This window comes from Hesperophylax consimilis, chromosome 10 (assembly GCF_061612785.1).
Source record: "Hesperophylax consimilis isolate HC1 chromosome 10, BYU_Hcon_1.0, whole genome shotgun sequence".
Classification (NCBI taxonomy): Eukaryota; Metazoa; Arthropoda; class Insecta; order Trichoptera; family Limnephilidae; genus Hesperophylax; species Hesperophylax consimilis.
The window spans coordinates 30704927-30724840 of record NC_142845.1 but is presented as its reverse complement, the minus strand read 5'-3'; the positions used below and the strand labels follow the sequence as shown (position 1 = coordinate 30724840).

The 19914-nt window shown below is 34.7% G+C and overlaps 1 protein-coding gene across 4 annotated transcripts in view; it reads left to right on the top strand.

Moving 5' to 3' along the window:
* Positions 1–19914, top strand: part of Pgant9 (polypeptide N-acetylgalactosaminyltransferase 9) — a 704637-nt gene that overhangs the window by 463662 nt on the left and 221061 nt on the right. For all 4 annotated transcript variants that reach the window (XM_089636833.1, XM_089636834.1, XM_089636830.1 and 1 more), the window contains one exon: positions 15159–15206. The gene's annotated coding sequence lies outside the window, so the exon portion shown is untranslated. The remainder of the gene's footprint in view (positions 1–15158; positions 15207–19914) is intronic.

Below are 19914 nucleotides of genomic sequence, written 5' to 3'. Positions count from 1 at the left end.
TTAGGTTAGACAAAAAATAGTACTAACGTCATGTACAGGACAGGTTGGTAACCCTGAAACAAGATGCCGATGGATTGGAGATTCAATAGTAGGTAATTAGAATTCTTATAGATTACAGACCTCTCTGGCAGGGCAGCGTGATGCTTAAGTTCGCATGTCAATGGTTTAGAACTCAATAAAAATATTTGCGGCGATACAAGACTCTGATAGCGAGGGTTTGCGGGAGGCGCACTTTTTGACGAACTCCGACAAATTCAATATATATTTAGGGCCATCCCCATGGATGTAAGTTATGTATATTTTTATTAATAAAAACAGTACCGTACTATTCGTTTTTTTATGTTAAACGTCATAAGAATGTTATAAAACATTTTTCAACTATATCTATTTGTGGTAACCACCGGGTTTTATTTTTCTGTATGATGAATGAGTGACTTTCAGAGGAATTTCTCTAGAAACATCTAAGATATTATTACTACGTTCATCAGAAATAATTAAAATAAAACCCCACGGAAGGATCAATTTTCTAGCCCTGATAGGGCGAATTCGACTGTAGATACGTCCACTACGCCGGACCGCGCGCCGAATATTTTTTTACATAACTTCATTACTTATGTTTTGCTATGGCAAATTAGGGCGAGATTTTGCTAGGGCAAACTTAACCGCTGGTCTGTCTAATACACCGTGCGTGGCATATTTTCGTGTGTTGCTTCTTCACTTACATCGTTAAGTTTTTGACTTTATTAGGGTATTGTCTCCTCTTAACAGAAATCTGATCCGTACCGCACATTGAAAACTCTCTAACGTTAAACTAATGTAGAAAAAGTAGTCGATCAGTTATGGATAGTTTCTATGAGGATGCTTATTTCAGTAAAATCCTAACGAGGGGTCTACAATCAGAGTTGAAACGTGGTTTTTAATGGGAAATATTTTGTTGTCTGAATTAATCGAAAAACTCACTTAATCATTCGTGCATTGTGTCTGTTAAATTCGCACGTTTAATAATTTCCGCAAACGTTTTCATTTAATCTTGTCAAGCACGCGATAGGTCCGAAATGCCTCGGTTGAATCGAAGCCTCCAAGCCCGGCCGCCTAACATTAGTCACCGTCGGCGTCGCGTCACCCGTGACGCCCTAAGTTGTTTGGCGACTCGGTTTCCCGGCCGAGTTGGCGACGGATCCCCACAGGACCGCAGCCGCCCTCTACGAGCGCCTGGGGCGGGCCAGGGGGCGGGGGCCGCCCAACGTAGGTACAATATTTATACAAAGTGCGGGAGCTTACTCCTTGTTGGGTTTTACCTTCGTAGTGAAGTGTTTGTGTGCGGTTGGGGATTCTCTGTAGGCTATGTAATAGAAAATTAAAACAAAAGGGTTTATTTGGCAATGTTGGTACCGTTAACCTCTACACAAAAGTGGCATCTTTTGCATATCACTTACGAAAACGTGAATCGTATATTATTATTATTTTTTTTTTTTTTTTTTTTTTATTTACGCCCTTATGGGCTTTTACATGAAAATATACATTTACATTGATTACAATATTTGAACATAAGAAGATAAATGGAGTTAATTGTAAGAAAGCAACACATATAATAAAATTTTGTGCAAAATTAGCAAAACACTAATAAGATGGATTCAATATAAAATATACCCAAGCATGAAATAGTAAGTAAAAGAAAGTTCAACATAAAAAGTAAGTAAGTGGGTGTGTTTAAACCCAGTATTAATTGTGTGTTTAACAAATCGATAAACCAATATAAATTAGAGTGTAACTTACTCGTGAGGTAAAGAACATTATAACAGAGATTTAAAAAAAAAATAACAAAATAAGAGTTGCACCTGTAAAAAGCAAAAACTAATAGAATTTAGCAATATCGACATGAATAAGAAATAATAAGATCTGAGATGGAACATAGTGTTATGTATAAAAAGTAGTTAGTAGGTATATGCATACAATTATAAGTGTATAGTAGAGCAAATAAAAAAACAAACAAATATGGATATAATTTACTTGAAAGGTTTCGAATGGGAGAAGATGTAATAAAATTATTAAAGCTATAAAAGTTAATTATTAGCCGATAGAATCGAAATAAGTTGCCTTTTAAAGCTCACAAAATTGTCAAAACCAAATATATCTATAAGTTCACAGTATTTATTCGCAAGGTTGTGAATTCTAGGAATTGGTGAAAAAATAGAATAATTAGTGTTGAGGTTCTTGTTAAATTTAAAAGTATCTTTACTGCGAGTTTGCCTAGCAGGAACATTAATGCAAATAAGTTCCAACAAATTAGGGCTGTCAATTAAAGATTTAATAATTTTGAATAAAAATAGCAAATCAATTAACACTCTTCTATCAGATAATTTAAGAAGTTTAGTTTCAGCAAGCAAGTTATTGTAATTTATAAATTCGATTGGAATTTTCATTTTAAAATTAATGTACCGAAGGAATTTATTTTGTACCTTTTCTAATGATTGAGAATGGACCTTGTAGTACGGTGACCATACGGTGGAATTGTATTCTAATTTGCTTCGTACTAACGAGCAATACAGATGTTTTAATGTTGACATACTTTTAAAATTTGCTCCCATTCTCAAAATAAAACCTAGTATTCTCATCGCATCGCTTGTTATTTCATCGATGTGTTCGTTAAACTGTAGACTCTCGTGGAATATAACACCAAGATCACGAATCTGTGATACACGAAGAAGATTAGCACCATTCATAAAATAGGAAAAATTAAGTGGATTTTTGCCTTTGTAAAAACTGATAATCTGGCATTTACCTAAATTTAGTTGCAAATCATTGACAGAACACCACGCACATAGTTTATTAAGGTTCAACTGCAAAATTGCGCGATCGTCATCGTCTTTGATTATTCTGTATATCTTCAGATCGTCGGCAAATAACAGGACTTTAACATTAGTAAAAATATTAACAATATCATTGATAAACAAACAAAATAAAATTGGGCCCAAGTGAGATCCCTGTGGTACTCCGCTCGAGGCAGCAAATGTATAAGAAGTGAACGAATCTATCTTGACTGCTAAGTACCTTCCTAATAGATATGTTGTCTTTGTGTTTGATTTATTTTCTATAGGTATTATGCAGTCTTTCTACCTATTTTTTTGGATCTTTTACTCGTTATGGAACTATACTTACCGACATTTGCATGGCGTGAGCGTGAGATTAATATTGAATTTTGATGGATTGGGCAGTATGCATTAGAAATAAAATTACCAGTGGATGAACCGGTGGAAGCAATCATGACGCAGAATGATAAAGAGGTGAACAGTCTGTGAAAAACAGGGGTGGAAAGATATGAGGACTGTAGAATAATAGCTTGGAACCGGAGATGATGTATAATATTTGTGAAGTAGACCCAATCCCTCTCTGGGCGCTAAGATTTTATGATGAAGTAGGATCTTACTTCCATTAGCCTTTTTTATTATAAGTAACTGTTTTACAGGCTTCCGTATTCTGGCAGAAAGAGAGACTGGCATACAAAGCTTTACCTCTTTGGTTCACCGACTTACGCAAACAGCGGGGTAAATTTCATTTGGCCGTGGCCTTAACCATGACAAGAACCACCGCACAAAACAAATTTGCGAAACCCACTTTAACGTATATTAAATTAGGATGATTTGCCAAAAGAAAAGTCAGCCCTCCTCATTCATCCCTAAAGACCTAAGTTAATTTCTTCCCTTAGCCTCAGCAAACTGCATTTTCAAAAAAATAAGGTAAAAGAATTTTGCATATATATTTTTTTATTTACGACCTAACTAACATATTATTCTTACTCGTATTTTAGTACATTATAATTTTGCTCACTTACTTTAAAACTAAACATTTTTTCTTAAATAGGTTTATTCGCTTTTCTATTTCCAAGCTATTGGAAAGGAGATTGCATATATACCCTCATGGACTATGTTTCTTTTACCTCTTTCATTATTTTTTGAATTTGTGTATAGTTTATTATTGTGCGTTTAAGAACATAAAATTGAAGTATTTAATATTTATAACCTATCAACGTGTATTATTCTGGTATTCGTACATACGTCAGTGTTACTGTTATTTAAATGACAAAAGTGAGAAAGCCAGACGTTGTTTATATTGTTATATAACTTTTCAAAGCATAATTATGAGTTTTTACCTTCCAAGTTTTTGTTTGTAGGAATGATTCGTCAAATGCGTTGAAAAAACTCCTGTAATTACTTCTCCGCCAAGCGTTTCTATCTGGTTTTACCAGTAGAAATAGCAAGTTGTTCTCCATACTCCACATACGTACCTGGGTTTATTATTAGACTATTTGTAGCCAGCATTAATACTTGTTAGTAAATTATTAATTTTGATTGATGATGATAAGATTTTGGACAATGTATTATTTCTATTTTACCTACCTACTCCAACCAAAGTAAAAATGTTCTTTGTGAAAGCATTTGGTCATTCAATCAATTTGTTCATAGGTTTTTATATTAAAGTTTTGCCGACGAATTTTTTTTGCTGTTTTTTTTTTTAGAAATTACCACTATATCAATTTTCATTTATAATTAATTTGTCAATGATTTTCGAGTATCAAAAAAATGTAAACGTTAAATTTAAAATGTTTCTGTATTCTCCAAATGGCTTTCTGAAACCTCAAACGATGTAACTTTTGAAATATCAATGTTTTAATAAAATCCTCAATCGGAATCTATAGTAGTTATTTTTTTATTTTTTATTTTATTTTTATTTTATTAATGGGAGTAAACAGATTATTATTATAATTTCACTGGTCTTCCATTAAAAGCCTTAGCTTGTGGATGGAAGAAGAGTTAACATTTCACATATTATGTACAAATAAAGTCACGTGTACAGTTAATAAAATGCAGTTGATACAGTTAATACAATGCAGTTGATACAGTTAATACATTTTATATAATTACAATTACTATTTACTATAATCATGTATTTCAATGTATGTGTAGGTAATATAGACACATGGCAATCAGACCCGTTAACTAAAATATGTAAACATATATGTATTCAGTAAGAAGAAAAACAAGTAAGATTTTTAGTGTGACATTCTCTAAAATACTTTTTGATGGAGTTCAACAATTGAATTTTGTTCCTAATGCTTCTGATTTCTATTGGTAGGTTATTGAAAAAGAATTTTCCTTGGTGAGTATAATGGTGATGTGCAAAAGAAGTGTTTAATTTGGGGCACACAAATACACGTTTAAGTCTAGTACGATTTTCAGTTATGAATGCGTATTTATCTTTTTCTTTTATAATTTGTATAATTGAATTTTTTATAAATAAGTTTTTAAATGTTGGAACTTTGAATTCTTCGAATATGTAATATTAATAATAGTAATATTACTTTGATATGTTTTTTTAATGAATGAGTTTATTAATATTTCTTTCCTTGTCTTCTTTTTCTTTTTCGCTTCCTTCCTTCGTCTTGGAATACATATAATTGTTATTTGAAGATCTCTTTACTGTAGTTTTCTAACTTGAGTCAGTTCCCTCATTCTTTTTAATATTCTATTATTCTTTTTCTTCTTACTTATTTCCATAATCTACTAATATTTTATATGTGTGTGTGTACAGGGTGTCTGGGGGTAACGTGCGCTGACTTCATTCTTTTTTCAAATTCCAATTTTTTTTCCGTTACAAAAATATTTATCCATAGAAGAATATTTATTATTTTTATTAAAAAAATCATTCTTTTTATATAAAATATTACCAACCCAAAACCTGACAGGGATCCAATAATTTGCGGGGCATCAATAAAAATCATCTAATAGGCTTCCATAATACAATAGGTTTCATAACACTGTTTTAATTTGCAGAATTGGCCTATTTAAGCTATTTTCTCACGAGATGTGAGATATGATCCCAAGCAGTTAATCAAATATTGCAGCAGATTTTGTAAAATAGTGTCAAATCTGTCCAGTGAGTGGATTTGGCCATGCCAATTATTGGTGTGATAAACAACATAATTTTAGTCACCATATAAAGTAACAATTAATAAATAAAAAAAATCCTTAACCCTTCGTATGTCTGGTGAAATCATACTATCAGTTATGCCTAGTATGGTCTGTGAGACCCAGCGATATTTAATATTTTTTTATCCGTGAGTTTTAAATACGGGTTTAAAGTGTTTGACAATCATCATGAAAATATTGTAAAAAATGCTATCGCAAAGTAAGGACGAGTTGTTTCGGAGAATCTGAAAAATTCATCAAATTTCACCGTTCATTTTCAAGTTCTGTGAAAGATTTTTTTAAGTTCTGTTTTTATTTCAGTTTTGTCAAGCAACTACCCTACAATGATATAAAAACAGAACTTGAATAAGTCTTTCACAGAACCCGAAAATGGACGTTGAAATTTGATGAATTGTTTAAATTCTCCGAAACAACCCGTCCTAAGTGAATCAAACTAAACAATTTATTCGGAATCATGGTTTTATTCAATTAATAGTTCTTCAATTTCCTCTGCGGTTAGTGTCGAAGGCATTGTGAATAATTCAAATCTAAAAAAAAATTGACACAGAAAAAGCAAAAACCACTTATTTAATAAAATGAAATTTAAAAAATACCACTACTTACAAAGTAACTACTGCATACGCATGGAGTGGTGTGTGAGACCCGCGCCGACTTTGATAGCATATTATTCCTAAGAGAGAACTGACTCTTCATAATAATGCTAGCGTGACTTATTAGCGGCAGCTACTAAAACGCATGATATTTGCGTGTAATATTTTAAATATTTATAGCTGTTTTAAAATGCTCAGAGTCAGTCAGACCCTTCCAGGCGTCCGGAGGGTTAGGGTGCCAGATATTGGGTACTTTGCCATATGCCGGATGTTTTTTTAAATACATTAATATATAAGTCATAATTTATTACATCTTTTTACTAAATTAACATCCTATTTTCATCGAGGATCATCCTGTAACCACTTCAAACGACTAATTCAGAATACTCAATGCGTCTAGTGATATTAATATGCAAATGAGACCACATTACATTAACCTAGTATTATATCAGACATGGTTACGCAAAGCGTTTATTTGCTGTATTAGTTCGAATTAATATAATACTAAGTAATATTGATGTCTTCGTTCACTCAGAGTAATTATTATATAGCAACTAGAGATTTGATAAGAATTATTAAAAATTTGGTCAAATTATTCGTTTTCCTGTTGAAAATGGGAGTTCAGGCCTACAAAGTATCAGTCAAGAGCGAATGTTTTATGAGAACGGCGGAACACGTGTACATACAAAAACTTCATTATTTGTATCAGGAAAAGAACACGTGTTCTCTATTTATTCTGAATGATTAATATTTTATCAGGAAGTTTGCATGCTGTCACTTTTTTAACCGGATCGTTTTTCTCCGTGCAGCTTTGATTAGGTTATATTATTTTGATGTTCGCTAATTTGAATGTTAACATTATATATATATTATGTTTGCCCGATAGAACCATAATTTTCTTAATTTTGTATTTTGTATTGATCAAAACAATGCTTATGCTTTATAATTTTAATGTATGTACCTAGTAGCTTTATACAGAAGTTTCTCTCTAAAGAGTAGTTATGGCGTCACGAAACTTGCACAGCTTTTTCCTTCTAGAATTCCTAGGTCACCGCAGATAGTAAAGCTCAGAATATGCATAGTGAGCTACAGAGCTTTATTTATTACTATAAATGTAAAACATGAAATTATTAATGATTCTTGTTGAAATCTTAAGCGAACTATGATCAACGATGTATTTTATAGTAACGTGACATGTACCAGTATTATAATAATTAAAATAATACCTACCTAATACGTAACTACCTGACGTGTACCCAGCGTTGCTCAAGGAATTATAAATGCCTTAGAGGTGGTGAGACCATTTACAATATACAATTCCTTACTAAATTATTTTGATGTATCTCATAAGGTTTTGCCAGCGTTAGCAAAGTGTGCGCCAGAATTTTTTTTACGACTTGATTACAAAACATCGACTTTTCTCTACTTTCTATAAATATAATATATATATATATATATAAACCTTCCGGAAGAAATTCTCTAAATGATAGTGTAATAAATAATAACGCGGATAGTGACTTTGTTTTATACTATTTAGAGCCGGGGTGCTCAAACTTGAACTGCTGGCGATCTACCTCAATATTATTAGATTCCGATCGATCGACTCTGAGAGGCTGCAAGTATGTGTGATGCAGGATTGTCGTCTATGTAGGTAGGGTGTATCGTGGCGAAGGTATAAGTGTATATATATGGACGTTGCATTATTGCATGGCCACGAATCCACATAGAATTTGGAGGAACGACAGAAATTAGTTCGCAATATGCATTTTTTTAGTCAAGGTAGGTCTGCACTAAAAAGTCAATAAAAAACTTATATTTATTCAAAATTGCAAGTTTATTGGTTCTTACAAAAAACAAAAGAGTTCTAGTTTCTAAACTTAACTAATTAATGACTTTGGATGTTGAAGCGTGGCACTGCATGTCCTCAGCATGCGATGGTACGTAATTACCGAGTGCTAATCGCAAGCACGATGACATATGTTCGTCAGTTAGTTGATTTCGATATTTTGACATAATTATCTTCATTTCAGAAAATGCAGACTCGCACAAGTAAGTTGACCCAAACATTGCCGTCAACTGAAGGGCTATTTGCCTTAGATTCGGATATTTATCTTCAGATATAAAATACCAGAATTTTGTGTCAGATTCTGTGGCTATGAGATGTATATCTGATATTATCTGCAATGTTCCAGAACTCTCCGTTCAGTAACTCAGTCCGCTACAAGCTACAAATAAATAATAAAAAATAAGGAATGAAAAATGAGAAAATTTTCTCGAGATCGACTCAAAAAGCACTCGCGATCGACCGTTTGAGCACCCCTGATTTAGAGATTCAGCATTATTTTATAGTAACATTTAGCGTTCCCTTGGAACAACACGGTATTATCTGCCGTTTCAATTAATGCTTTACAATATGTTCTGCATATTGTAAAGCATTAATTGAAATTTTGCATTCACTTTTTCGTTAATTTATTTATTGTGTTTCAGGCAACAGGAACTATGTTGCTCCAAAAAATATTTATCTATAGCAAGTGGAACTAAGTTGTCCTTAAAATTAGCTAATGAAACCTTGTTGTTCTAAAAAATAAATTCAAGGTATTTGAAATAAAATCTAGTTTCATATTTATGTGGGAACTTACGTAAAAGTTTTTTTTTTTTTGTTGGAAAAGGGATATTTTGACAAAAAATGTCAACTTAAACTTTGCTATCCCAAGGGCACGATAGATTGGTGTTTATACTTCATACTAAATACTGTCCTTTCATAAAATATCTCTCTCTAACCGTAGAAGTTTTTTATGCTTTTGTGCTCTGTACCGCCCTACAGAGTGGGTACAGAGCCGCCCTGTTAGCTGTTGGGCGGGATAGGATATGTGCCAGATATGTGGCCATTGAACAATTTTAGTCCCTAGTTTCAGGAAGCACACTTTCAAATCGAAATGTGCAATCAAATTTGTGATACATTGTCATTTGGTCGGCAGACTCGGAAACTCATCATTCTTGTAGCCTTCATTCCCGATAAAAAAAAATGTTGTTCCAGGAAAATGGGAGCGTTTTTTAAAGATGTCCAAACTCTATATTTGCCTTGTGCACTACGTGTGTGACATTTATAACAGACGTATGCATGCATTATACATTGCTAAATTATCCAATTACTAATAGAATATTTTTATATCCAGAAAAGGTGCGATACTTCTTTATGAAATTTTACTTCATAATTTTTATTATATGTAAGTATATTTGGAATGTTTTTTGAATCCGTAGAAATATATTTTTATCTTAGTAGGTACCTACCTTTACCTACATTCCGTAATTTTTCAAAAATAGTTCATTTATATCTCTAGATTGGTAGATACTTTCAATGTCGTCTAGTGACTACCATTCTCAATCGAAACATTGCTTGAAATGGCTTTCGTCGTGTTTAGTAGCCAGTTCTGAATAGCCAGGTTCTTCCCAAATCTTCTTCTTCCCCATCTGCTTCCCCTCCCCGCCCCTATCAACCTCATAAAATCACCAACAATTACAAAAAAATCGTAATTTTCTTTTTCTTGCTAGGTTTAAAAAAACACTATATTACATTCAATTGGTACTTGATTTTGATAATCAATATGTGCATTATAGTTTCGAATGAAATAGTTACCCTCGTGACCTGTTCCTGAAATAAATATTTTAACTATTGAAATCCTTGAATGAAATTTACCTGTAGTTCGAGTCACATTAGGAGAGAGAGTATTAAAATAATCCCTCCGGATCCCTCTTACTTACGAGCTAAACAAAAACAACAACGGCTAGATCCCAAGGCATCATAAACCTTATATCATCCAATAATCTCTTACAAATACCCGTTTACCTACGGATGAGCCGGCGCAGATGATAACCGCTGCCGCTGCGAACAATAATAATATACCCCTGTAACTTCCTGGCCTCCTGGTAGACTCAGTATCTGCTGCGCTCATCTCCGCTCTTAATCCGCGGCTACGCCTACGCTAATCCCCCCACCCCCGAGCGCAGCATCTTCTCATACAAACTCGCGCACTCCCGTGGTGGGATAGTATTTTTGTACTGGATGTTACGTTACCTGCTTCGAAAAGCTCATAGATGTATTTTCAAAATTTTGACTAATTTTCTATGTTTGCACTACCTACCTATTCATAATCTGTCGATAACTTATAGTTTGAGCGTCTCAGTTCGTACAATTAGAGTTAATACGAACAGCACATACCTTTTTAGGATGTATAGTATGTATACACTTCCGCGATGTCGTTGAAAGCTTTGCTAAGAAACAAAAAGCCTTTTTATTTTGCTTACGTCTATTTAGTGGGAATACCGCTCAAGAGTTCCAAATGCTCAAATCTTCCACTCTGGAACGCGCCACACTATTGTGTATAGTATTTTAATGAATTAATTTTGAAACAACACAAGTTGAAATAAAATTTACTTGCACCCGCTGGAATTTGAACCCGCGACCTCTGGATTGTGTTAGGAGAGCCTCACCTCTCGACCACGGAGGCCGTAGCTGATTGCTTATAGTTTTTAGAGAAAAGATTTTAAGTCTGTGGGCTGAACATTTTTTCAATTTCACTGGGTTTTTCTTTTCTGAAGACACATTTGAAGCCTGTTATATTATGTAAGCGATGCATCTGTGTGAGCCTGTGTTCGTATCAACATTAGCTGTGATACATTCATTGGTACCGCAATAATTACGTTCAGCGAACTGCCTTACTTCGTTCATTTCACTTCCCTCGCCTCCGTTACTCTCTGTTCTCCCGGTATCTGGAGGGACTGCCTCCTCATTTTTGGTTCTTCTCTTTTCCTTGTGCGATTTTATATCACTTCAATTTTCTATCAACAACGAACGACTTTGTGATTTATTACGTAAATTGAAATGCTCTGAAATCTCTTTGGGAAAACTTCAGTCGCTAGCGGATGGAGAAATAACGAGACGAATCTATCCTCTTGAATGTATGACGCTCTGGTATATTTTTCATCTCAATGCAGACGACATTAGCTCGAGAACAGTTTCGATTTCATCTCGCTCGGTTGTATGGTGGCTGCATCCGTTGCATGCACTTTGGAAGTTATTAAAATCCGATTCCAGAATGAATTTGAAGTTTTATGAAAAACAAGTTTTTTTTTTACCAACGTATGAAGTTTACGGAATTAATTATTTATTCAGTTTTTTTTTAAATAATTGTTGGTACGTCCTTGCAAATATTTTGTAATATTTGTTTGTTTTCTGTACGCATGTAATTAAATTTAACAAATTTCTTCGAAAAACTCTTGGTGTAGCAATTTTTTATCGGAACTAATATTTCTATGTAGTTTGCGCAATGACTAAAGACACTTTGCCTCAAACATATAGCACGGGTTATTCTAGTGAGGTGTTCACAACATTTCTGGTTCCAATTTACATATAGTTAATTATTTTACTACGATGTTTTATATTACGATTTTTTTTCGTATTACTTGAACTTTTCATTTATTTACCTTCAGTCTACAAATAAGGTACTAATCGTTCAATAATCCGTACGTACTATCCATACGTTTGTAGTGTTTTGTGTTAGCGTCTCATTTTTTCAATATTTTTTATTCCTGGGCATCACAAATTAGAAAATATGTAAAATAGATAGATAGTATACACACAATATTTACATTCTAACTATATTTTTCGTGGGGTACAAAGTTCTGCCTCAAGCGAAAAATTTTTGTAACGAAGGTTAGCGAGTGTACCTAAAGTTTCGTGAATCAACCGCTTTGATATCCTGTGCTCCGGGTATCTCTCGATACCGAATCCATGTCCGCGTCCGACCTTCCGAGAGCGCGTCCGCGGCATCGTGTCGATTGTCTCCCTCGCCCGCTCGAGAGCGAGTGCGTTCAGCGCGCGAGATGTATAATAAATTGCTTATTGTTGGGTATTTCCTCTCTCCCCCCCGAGCGGAGTTCAACTCAGTGCCGAATGCGGCCGGTAACTATATCACCTTGTGTTCCGCGCTATCTCCTCAAACTTCTGCGCTCCGGAGAATGGCGGTTGCCGCGGACCGCCGCGCGTGGTCCGATGATAGGCCGCAACCGCTGCTGCCACCGCTATGTCCTCGTCTCAACACGTTTTGTTGATACCGCATTTCTTCGATCAATGATTTCACAACAAATAACAAATGACCTGCTTTTTAATGGAATTTTATTTTTTTACCCGACTTAACTTTGCGTCTGTAATTTTATAACCCCTGGAAAATGGTAAACGGTGAAAGAGCGGCAATAATAGATATAATATGATACATAATAGTAGCCTACTGATTTTGGAAGATTTTACTAAATTTCATAATTTTCTCACTGTCCTAATGTCTTAAAACCCACAAAGAGCTGTATAATTAACCCCAATCATATAAATTTATCTGTAATTCGCATCAATCTTCCCAAGAATCAATTATTTATGAACCGCAATAGCCTCCTTTGGAAAGCCACACTGATAAGCTGTCATTTTGCGGTTTCCTCTCAATTAGTTTCTGTAAGCCTTACGATATCTCCGAACTGGAAATTATTATTGAGTACACCTACCTACTACGACGTTATATCTCCATATGCGATCCTGATAACGACCTATCCTTTGTCATATTATCTTATTAATTGCTCTTCTAGTAATTGCATTGATGTCTAATTTAGTCCATAGTAATTGGCATTTAAGTCAGTAAAGCCTAAGTGGAGTTCATTCGTTAGCTTTGTTAGAGGATGTAAATATTGTAATGATATTGGTAGAATTATAAGGACTTATGTTATTATATTGTCTATTGACAAATAAAATATCATGATATCTAACTTGGGACAATGTGTACGTCGAATTAATTCGTATGATATAATTGCTGAAGAGTACGTTAAGTTGGAAGAAGTATCACATTTTGGTTGAAATTTTTATATCTACTAATATTGTAATTTGGTGCCACACTTCCTCGGTTCGATATTATATTTAGATTATCTTTTTAATGATTCAATTTCGACATCATAATCGTTACATTTGCAAATACATACATACCCTCACGTATTACATGCCTGTAAATTTCCAGTATTAGTTAGGCGCCTACGTATTCGTGAAATCGAATTCATTTTCTTAAATTCCTGCCGACACGGCTCCGCCTCGTACCGCGTACGTTCCCGCCATAATGATTCGCGCCAAAACGTTCCGTGTTATTGGCAGTATTCGCAGTGTATAATGTCTTTCTATCGTTACCCGGCCGGCGTCAACCTCTTCATCTGTATGCGCGCCTGGTACATTTGGAGCGCTTGGAGCATTTGGATACGCACCTCGCACTCGTGAGCCCGCCGCGACGTGATCAGACACAGTGCGGAGTGGGCGCCTTCCTTCCCCCCTCACCCATCTAGCGCTGGCTGCATATTGAACCCTAACAAATTACCCGCGGTATTTCTGAGCTCCGGGTATCTGGCGCGGTACGGTGATCGTTGTTGCTGTTTTGTTTGTTTATTGAATAAGCCTGAATTGAATGAGGTTTTAAAAAGATCAAGATCAATTTTATTTTTCTATCTGTTTTATTTATTTGTGTTAATTGGCCCTCATGTTGATTTAATTTAATACAAAAGTCGCAGTTTATGCATTTAAGGCGATGCCGTACGTAGTAATGCAAAATCATGTGTTTTTTTTGGTTTGAAAATTTGGTCGCCTAGAAATGTTTCAGATGTTTAATTAAATACTGCGAGTAAAATACATCTTGGCCTTTCAAATAATCGAGTCTTTTTATAAGCCCAGAAAAAAATAATGCAAAGGCCTATGAAAACTGCTTTAAAGTTCAAAATCTCCTACTTACGAACCCATTTTCGGTTATGATTTTATTGTATAATGTGGCAAATTAAGTTATTTATAAAATGATCGAAAAAAATTAAATATTTATGCCTGAACATCCACAAAATAAAATAAAAGGCACTTTTTGGCCATGTTTTTTTCTTGCCTAAATCAAAACAGGTGGATGATGTTAAACGGGAATTTAAACCTTATCGCCATCTACGTAAGGGTTGTTATTGATAGCGGCTCAATTTAAAACATTACACGACGTAGTGCATCGCCTGAAAGCATTACTTCCAACTTTCACGTCCATGGTGTACATTTCTACTAACAGATACTAATTCCAGATATTTTCTCCTTTAATTCGCCGGTCAACATGTAAATATGCACCTCAAATGTACTGGCGCAAATGCAAATAACTTTCACAAGACCATATTCTCGGGCCAAGATCATAAAAAACACATAAATTTAGAGTTAATAATTTCCTACCGACATAAGACTACGTGACAGATTGTTATCATCTGGTTTTAGTACTGTCCAAATCGGCATGGGATGCTGCGTTTATTGCAAAACGCGATACAAAACAGTTGAAAAGTAGCTGTTGACGGAAATAAATAATATATTTCCATAATAAAATTAGCATCTGTCAAAACTTTCTAAAAATATTCAAGCATCGTTAAATTAGCATTTTGCTTTGTGTAAAAAAAATATTTGCATTTCAAATTAATGTCATCCCGATATACGAGCCAATGATGGATGTAATCACTACAATTCATGCGTTTTTCTTTGTTGCAGATTTAAACACCATCCGAGGAAGATTCGAGCTGACAGCCATTGTCGAAAGTGAGTTATTTTCACTCTTTTGTTGGTGTAATTTATGAACCTATGACGGAATTTGCAACAATTTAATAAAATTTGTAAAGACCTACCCACAAGTCTGGTTGCCCTGTAGGTTTCATCCAAACTAGTCCAGACGCACCTAGTCCGGCCTGTCAAAAGCAAGCTTGTGGTGAGGAGGGATCCGGCTGCCGGGCAAGCAAGCGGTGTGGCCGGCTCGAAATGTTCGAATCTTCACTGCTGAGGGGATCAGGTTTTGGATAAATGATTTTCAGCGACTTCTCGAATGTCTTTGGAACGCTCTGGAAAAGTCCAACTCATAATTCAAAAAGCCGATATAACTTAATATACCCACAAACGTTTTTTTGGTTTATAAGAATTTTTTCCGTTTGAAATTATTTGAAACTGCATTAAGCAAATGACACCGAAACAATGCGTAATTTTTGTCGGATTATTAATACCAATAGCCATTGAAGCTGTCAGCACGATGCCAAGATTTTGAATACGGAGGTATCGTGCGCCCGCCATCGCCAACCAATGCGTACAATACTCAATTTCTACCGGGCCGCCCTTGGGCAAACCATAATTATAGTCGTGTGGGACGGCTTTGTAGATTTTTTTTATTATTTTTTTTTTACTTTATTTATTTTCATTTCTTTACATATATTATACATAAATTATACATAATTATACGTAAATAATAACATAATATATATTACCAAATTGTATACACAAGAAATGAAAACCCACTAAGGCACTGCCTGAGTGTGGGTAATATAAAACCATTACTATATTTCAAGTACCTAGATTGTCTAGCAGTTTTGAGGATAGGGTGTATTATTGTTTTTTATTAAATTTAAATTAAAGGCATTATTAAACAAAGGAATTTTGCTGACCAATCAATTTTCTAAAACTGTAATGTCATATCTTTGATGGGCGGACATAACAGTATAACTTCATTTTTGACCATTTAACGATTTATATTAGAAAATGTGTCTTGTGTATGCCGATGCCGGCATACAAAAGACACATTTTCTCATATAAATCGTTAAATGGTCAAAAATGCAGTTATACTGTTATGTCCGCCCATCAAAGATATTTGATTGGCTTATTTTTGTGTGGAGAGCGTTTGTGACGTCACGCCGAGCAACGTTTTTGAGGTTTTCCCGGTTACAGCAAAACCTCCTAGATCACGAATCTAGGTGGTTTTGGTTACAGCAGCTGTCTTGCACTGAGAAAAAATAGTGTTGCTGATTTACGCTTCCTAATAAAATTTTATTACTTTCCGAATACATCGGAACACGTGTTCATGCACCTGAGTTTGCCCTGTTAATATATTTGAACGAAACTAAAAAATACATTGATTTTTATTAACTCGTGTTCCGACGTAGCGTTAATACATTCCTTTTTTATTGAAAGTTTAACGTGAAACCTATCAACTCATTCGTTAAGGGCCTACAGTCCCGTTTAGAATATAATATAATAATAAGAAGAGATTTTAAATAAATTAGCAATATTTCATATCAGTGTTTTCTCACCGTGTGGCAGCCAAATTATTATTACCTGAGTATAAGTAAGTACAGAAGTATTTCTAACCAAATTTGAACTGTTTTAATCAATTTGCGATTTTAAATAGTTTTAAAATCAGTCAATATTTATGAAAATAATCATTTTTAACTTTTTTGGTGCAAATTTGTGAAATACCACATTTCACAATTTTTCGTTTTTTTTAACGTTTTATGAATTTTGGAATAATTAGTACCTAATTATAATTGTTATGTTTCTAAATATTTTCATAACAATTTCGCAAACTCTTAAAGAGTGAATGGCTTACAGTTGGCCAAGATTCATACTGTTGGGAATAATAACTGTTTATTTGTTTTGCTAGACGTACATATTATAATTTTGCAAAGGATAATAAAGCCTAATTTGCATAGCACTCATGGCACATTAGTGACGCCCCCGTTGGTAATGACTCCTTTCTTTAACAGTTCCAGCATACTGTTTTCTTTGGCTCATTATTCCACAGCGGCTTTGTAGCTTTTTCCAAGATGAAATGCAAATTTACTTTGCTAAACAAACGATTCGAATACACCATTATGTAATTTCAAGATATATCTATAAAATATATAATATGTAGATATATTATAATATAAAATGTGGACATATTCCATATTATTTTATATTATATTATATAATAAAATTTGGATAATTTTCATTCAATTTAAAATAGCCTACCTATAAACTAAGTGTACCAACGTTATTCAGAAGAAAAAAATTGCACTTTTAACTGGAGGTAGGGGTGTAATAGATGTGACAAATTCAATTTAAAAAAAATCGTGAACACTAAACGTATAATTCACCCGTACCGTTGAGGATGAAAACTGTTTTTTCAATTAGTTCATATTATTATTGACTTTTAAGTTTTTTTTAGGTTATATCAACAAAAATCGATCGGTTAATTCAACGAATAGATAGTCCCTGGAGTTGTGATCTATACCAATTTGAAATTAAACTGAAATTTGAATAAGGCCGTTCGACTGCTAGGCCCCAGAGAGGCCAATGATAATTTTAAAATAATCTGTTCAAGAAGTTGTAGTGGTACGCAACTACTTCATTCGAACGAAATTCTAGAAGTCTCGATTTTTCCAAACAAGCTTCTTGGATGTTCTTTTATTTATTTGTTTGGAAAATTCTACATAGCAACCAAATTGTTCCAGAAGCTTCTTCACCTTTTCAAAGCGACAGCATGAAGAATCTAGTCAGTCATCAATCCGCCATCAGTTAACAAGGTGCTCAACGAGTGATAATCCGCGACCTCACTTGCGCGAAGGACATTCTTCCCGGCTCTGCTCATGGACTCCATCGGGACATCATCATAGCGCTTTGGCCCAGATCGCCGTCCCTGGCCAACGCTACATGAATTACAGCGCCCTGGTTCCAGCGTCTCTGACCAGCGCTTCATCCACTCACCATGACCACCACGAGGAAACGCAGCATCCTCACTGGTCTACCAGCTCCCGCTCAACCGCCTACAAGGTCCACCGCACCTTCCGCATTCTCGTCAGCACTGGAGTACTGATTGCCAAGATCGCCAGTGCCTGACAGACAACGAGTCCGGTCACCAGCGCCCGGCATCGACTCACAGACCCGCGCTTGACCAGCCATCACAGACAGCATCCGGAGAATACAACATCAGTCCTACGCCCACTCTCATCACGGCCCTGACTCACAAAATAAACACTCTGACCTTCACAACAACATCTTTCATTCCGTGCTTTCTCACAAGATCCCCAAAAAGTTCGTAATTTGAAAATGTTTGATCAATCTCAGTGGAAGTAAGTAAGACCTGACACACAGACACGCTCAAAAACATATTTGTCTTGGTTTATCTTAACAGTGGGTTAATGTTTGTTCTTGGAGTCTCAGTAATGTACGTGAATAAGTGTTTTTATTGTGAACTGTAATCAATATTTGACGCAAATATTGGGGTAGTTATGGTTAACAGTTTGAATTGGAAAAGATTTTGACTTACCCTTGGTATTTTCGATCGCTATTATTGACTTGAGGGAGACTGCTTGGTCATCGCTGCTCAAGCGTTCGTAATAGACTCAAAATAAACGCACTAAAGGAAAGTGTTCACTGCACCGGTTTTCTTAAAAGATTTGTCACTCTAATAAATTGTTGCAAATGTCACTCGTTTAGGTACTCCACACTGTCAGACAGGGACAGGTATTTGGGTAACATGTTGGGGAATGCATACAGTTGCGTCAACAGAACACATCAATAATCATTTTCTAGAGTGATAAGTATCTGTATTTATCTTTCTTTAATCTATATTTTTGTATCTATGTTTAAACGTTGCAATCTTCCTCGTTGAATTATTTGATTTCCTTTTGCTATCAATAAAGCAATACTGCCACCAGAGAGAAAATCCTTCCTACGATAACAATGCGATAATCACCCTAGTACAACAAGCTCTGTATGATTGCGAATGATTGCGAACGACCACATCGCTTCGATTTGAACCAGTGAGCCTTACTGAGCCCGGCATTACCGTCCCTCGCAAATAATGGTTGGGGAGTTACCAATAATGGGTGTTGTCGATTATTCTGTTGGTAAAAAACCGCAAACTACAAAGCACACGATGTCCCACAATTTATTATTGACTAACCTACTGCTTTATGTGGATACGCATTTATAGTGTAATTTTTATGTAATATTTTATTTTTAATTTGGTTTTACACCCAGCCGGGCTTTTAAATGAATTTTAAGAACAGATATACCTGGTGAGCTATCGAAAATTATTAAATTTTTTTAGCGGTTTCTCAGTCTGTCAGATAGAGAAACGATAAATAAAATAATATTGTTACCTGCCATAGGTGACATCTATATAATATAGGTATGTAAAAACACACGTATTCGAATGCAACGTTGTATCAAGATTTCAAAGCAATAGGTGAAGAACTTTCGGAGACTTGAGATTTTGAACAAACGAACATTTACATTTTTTTGATAGATGTAAATGTAATTTTTTTATGATAATCTCATTGTGTTTTGCATAAAAACCTTGTCTTATAAACATTAGTTTATCATTAAAAAAATATATATTTTACAAGTTAAAATATTTCACCAACAAATGTAGATATAATAAATCTCTAGGGGAAATTCAGCACTAACAAAGCCTTTTCTACAAAAATAAATTTGGTTGTTT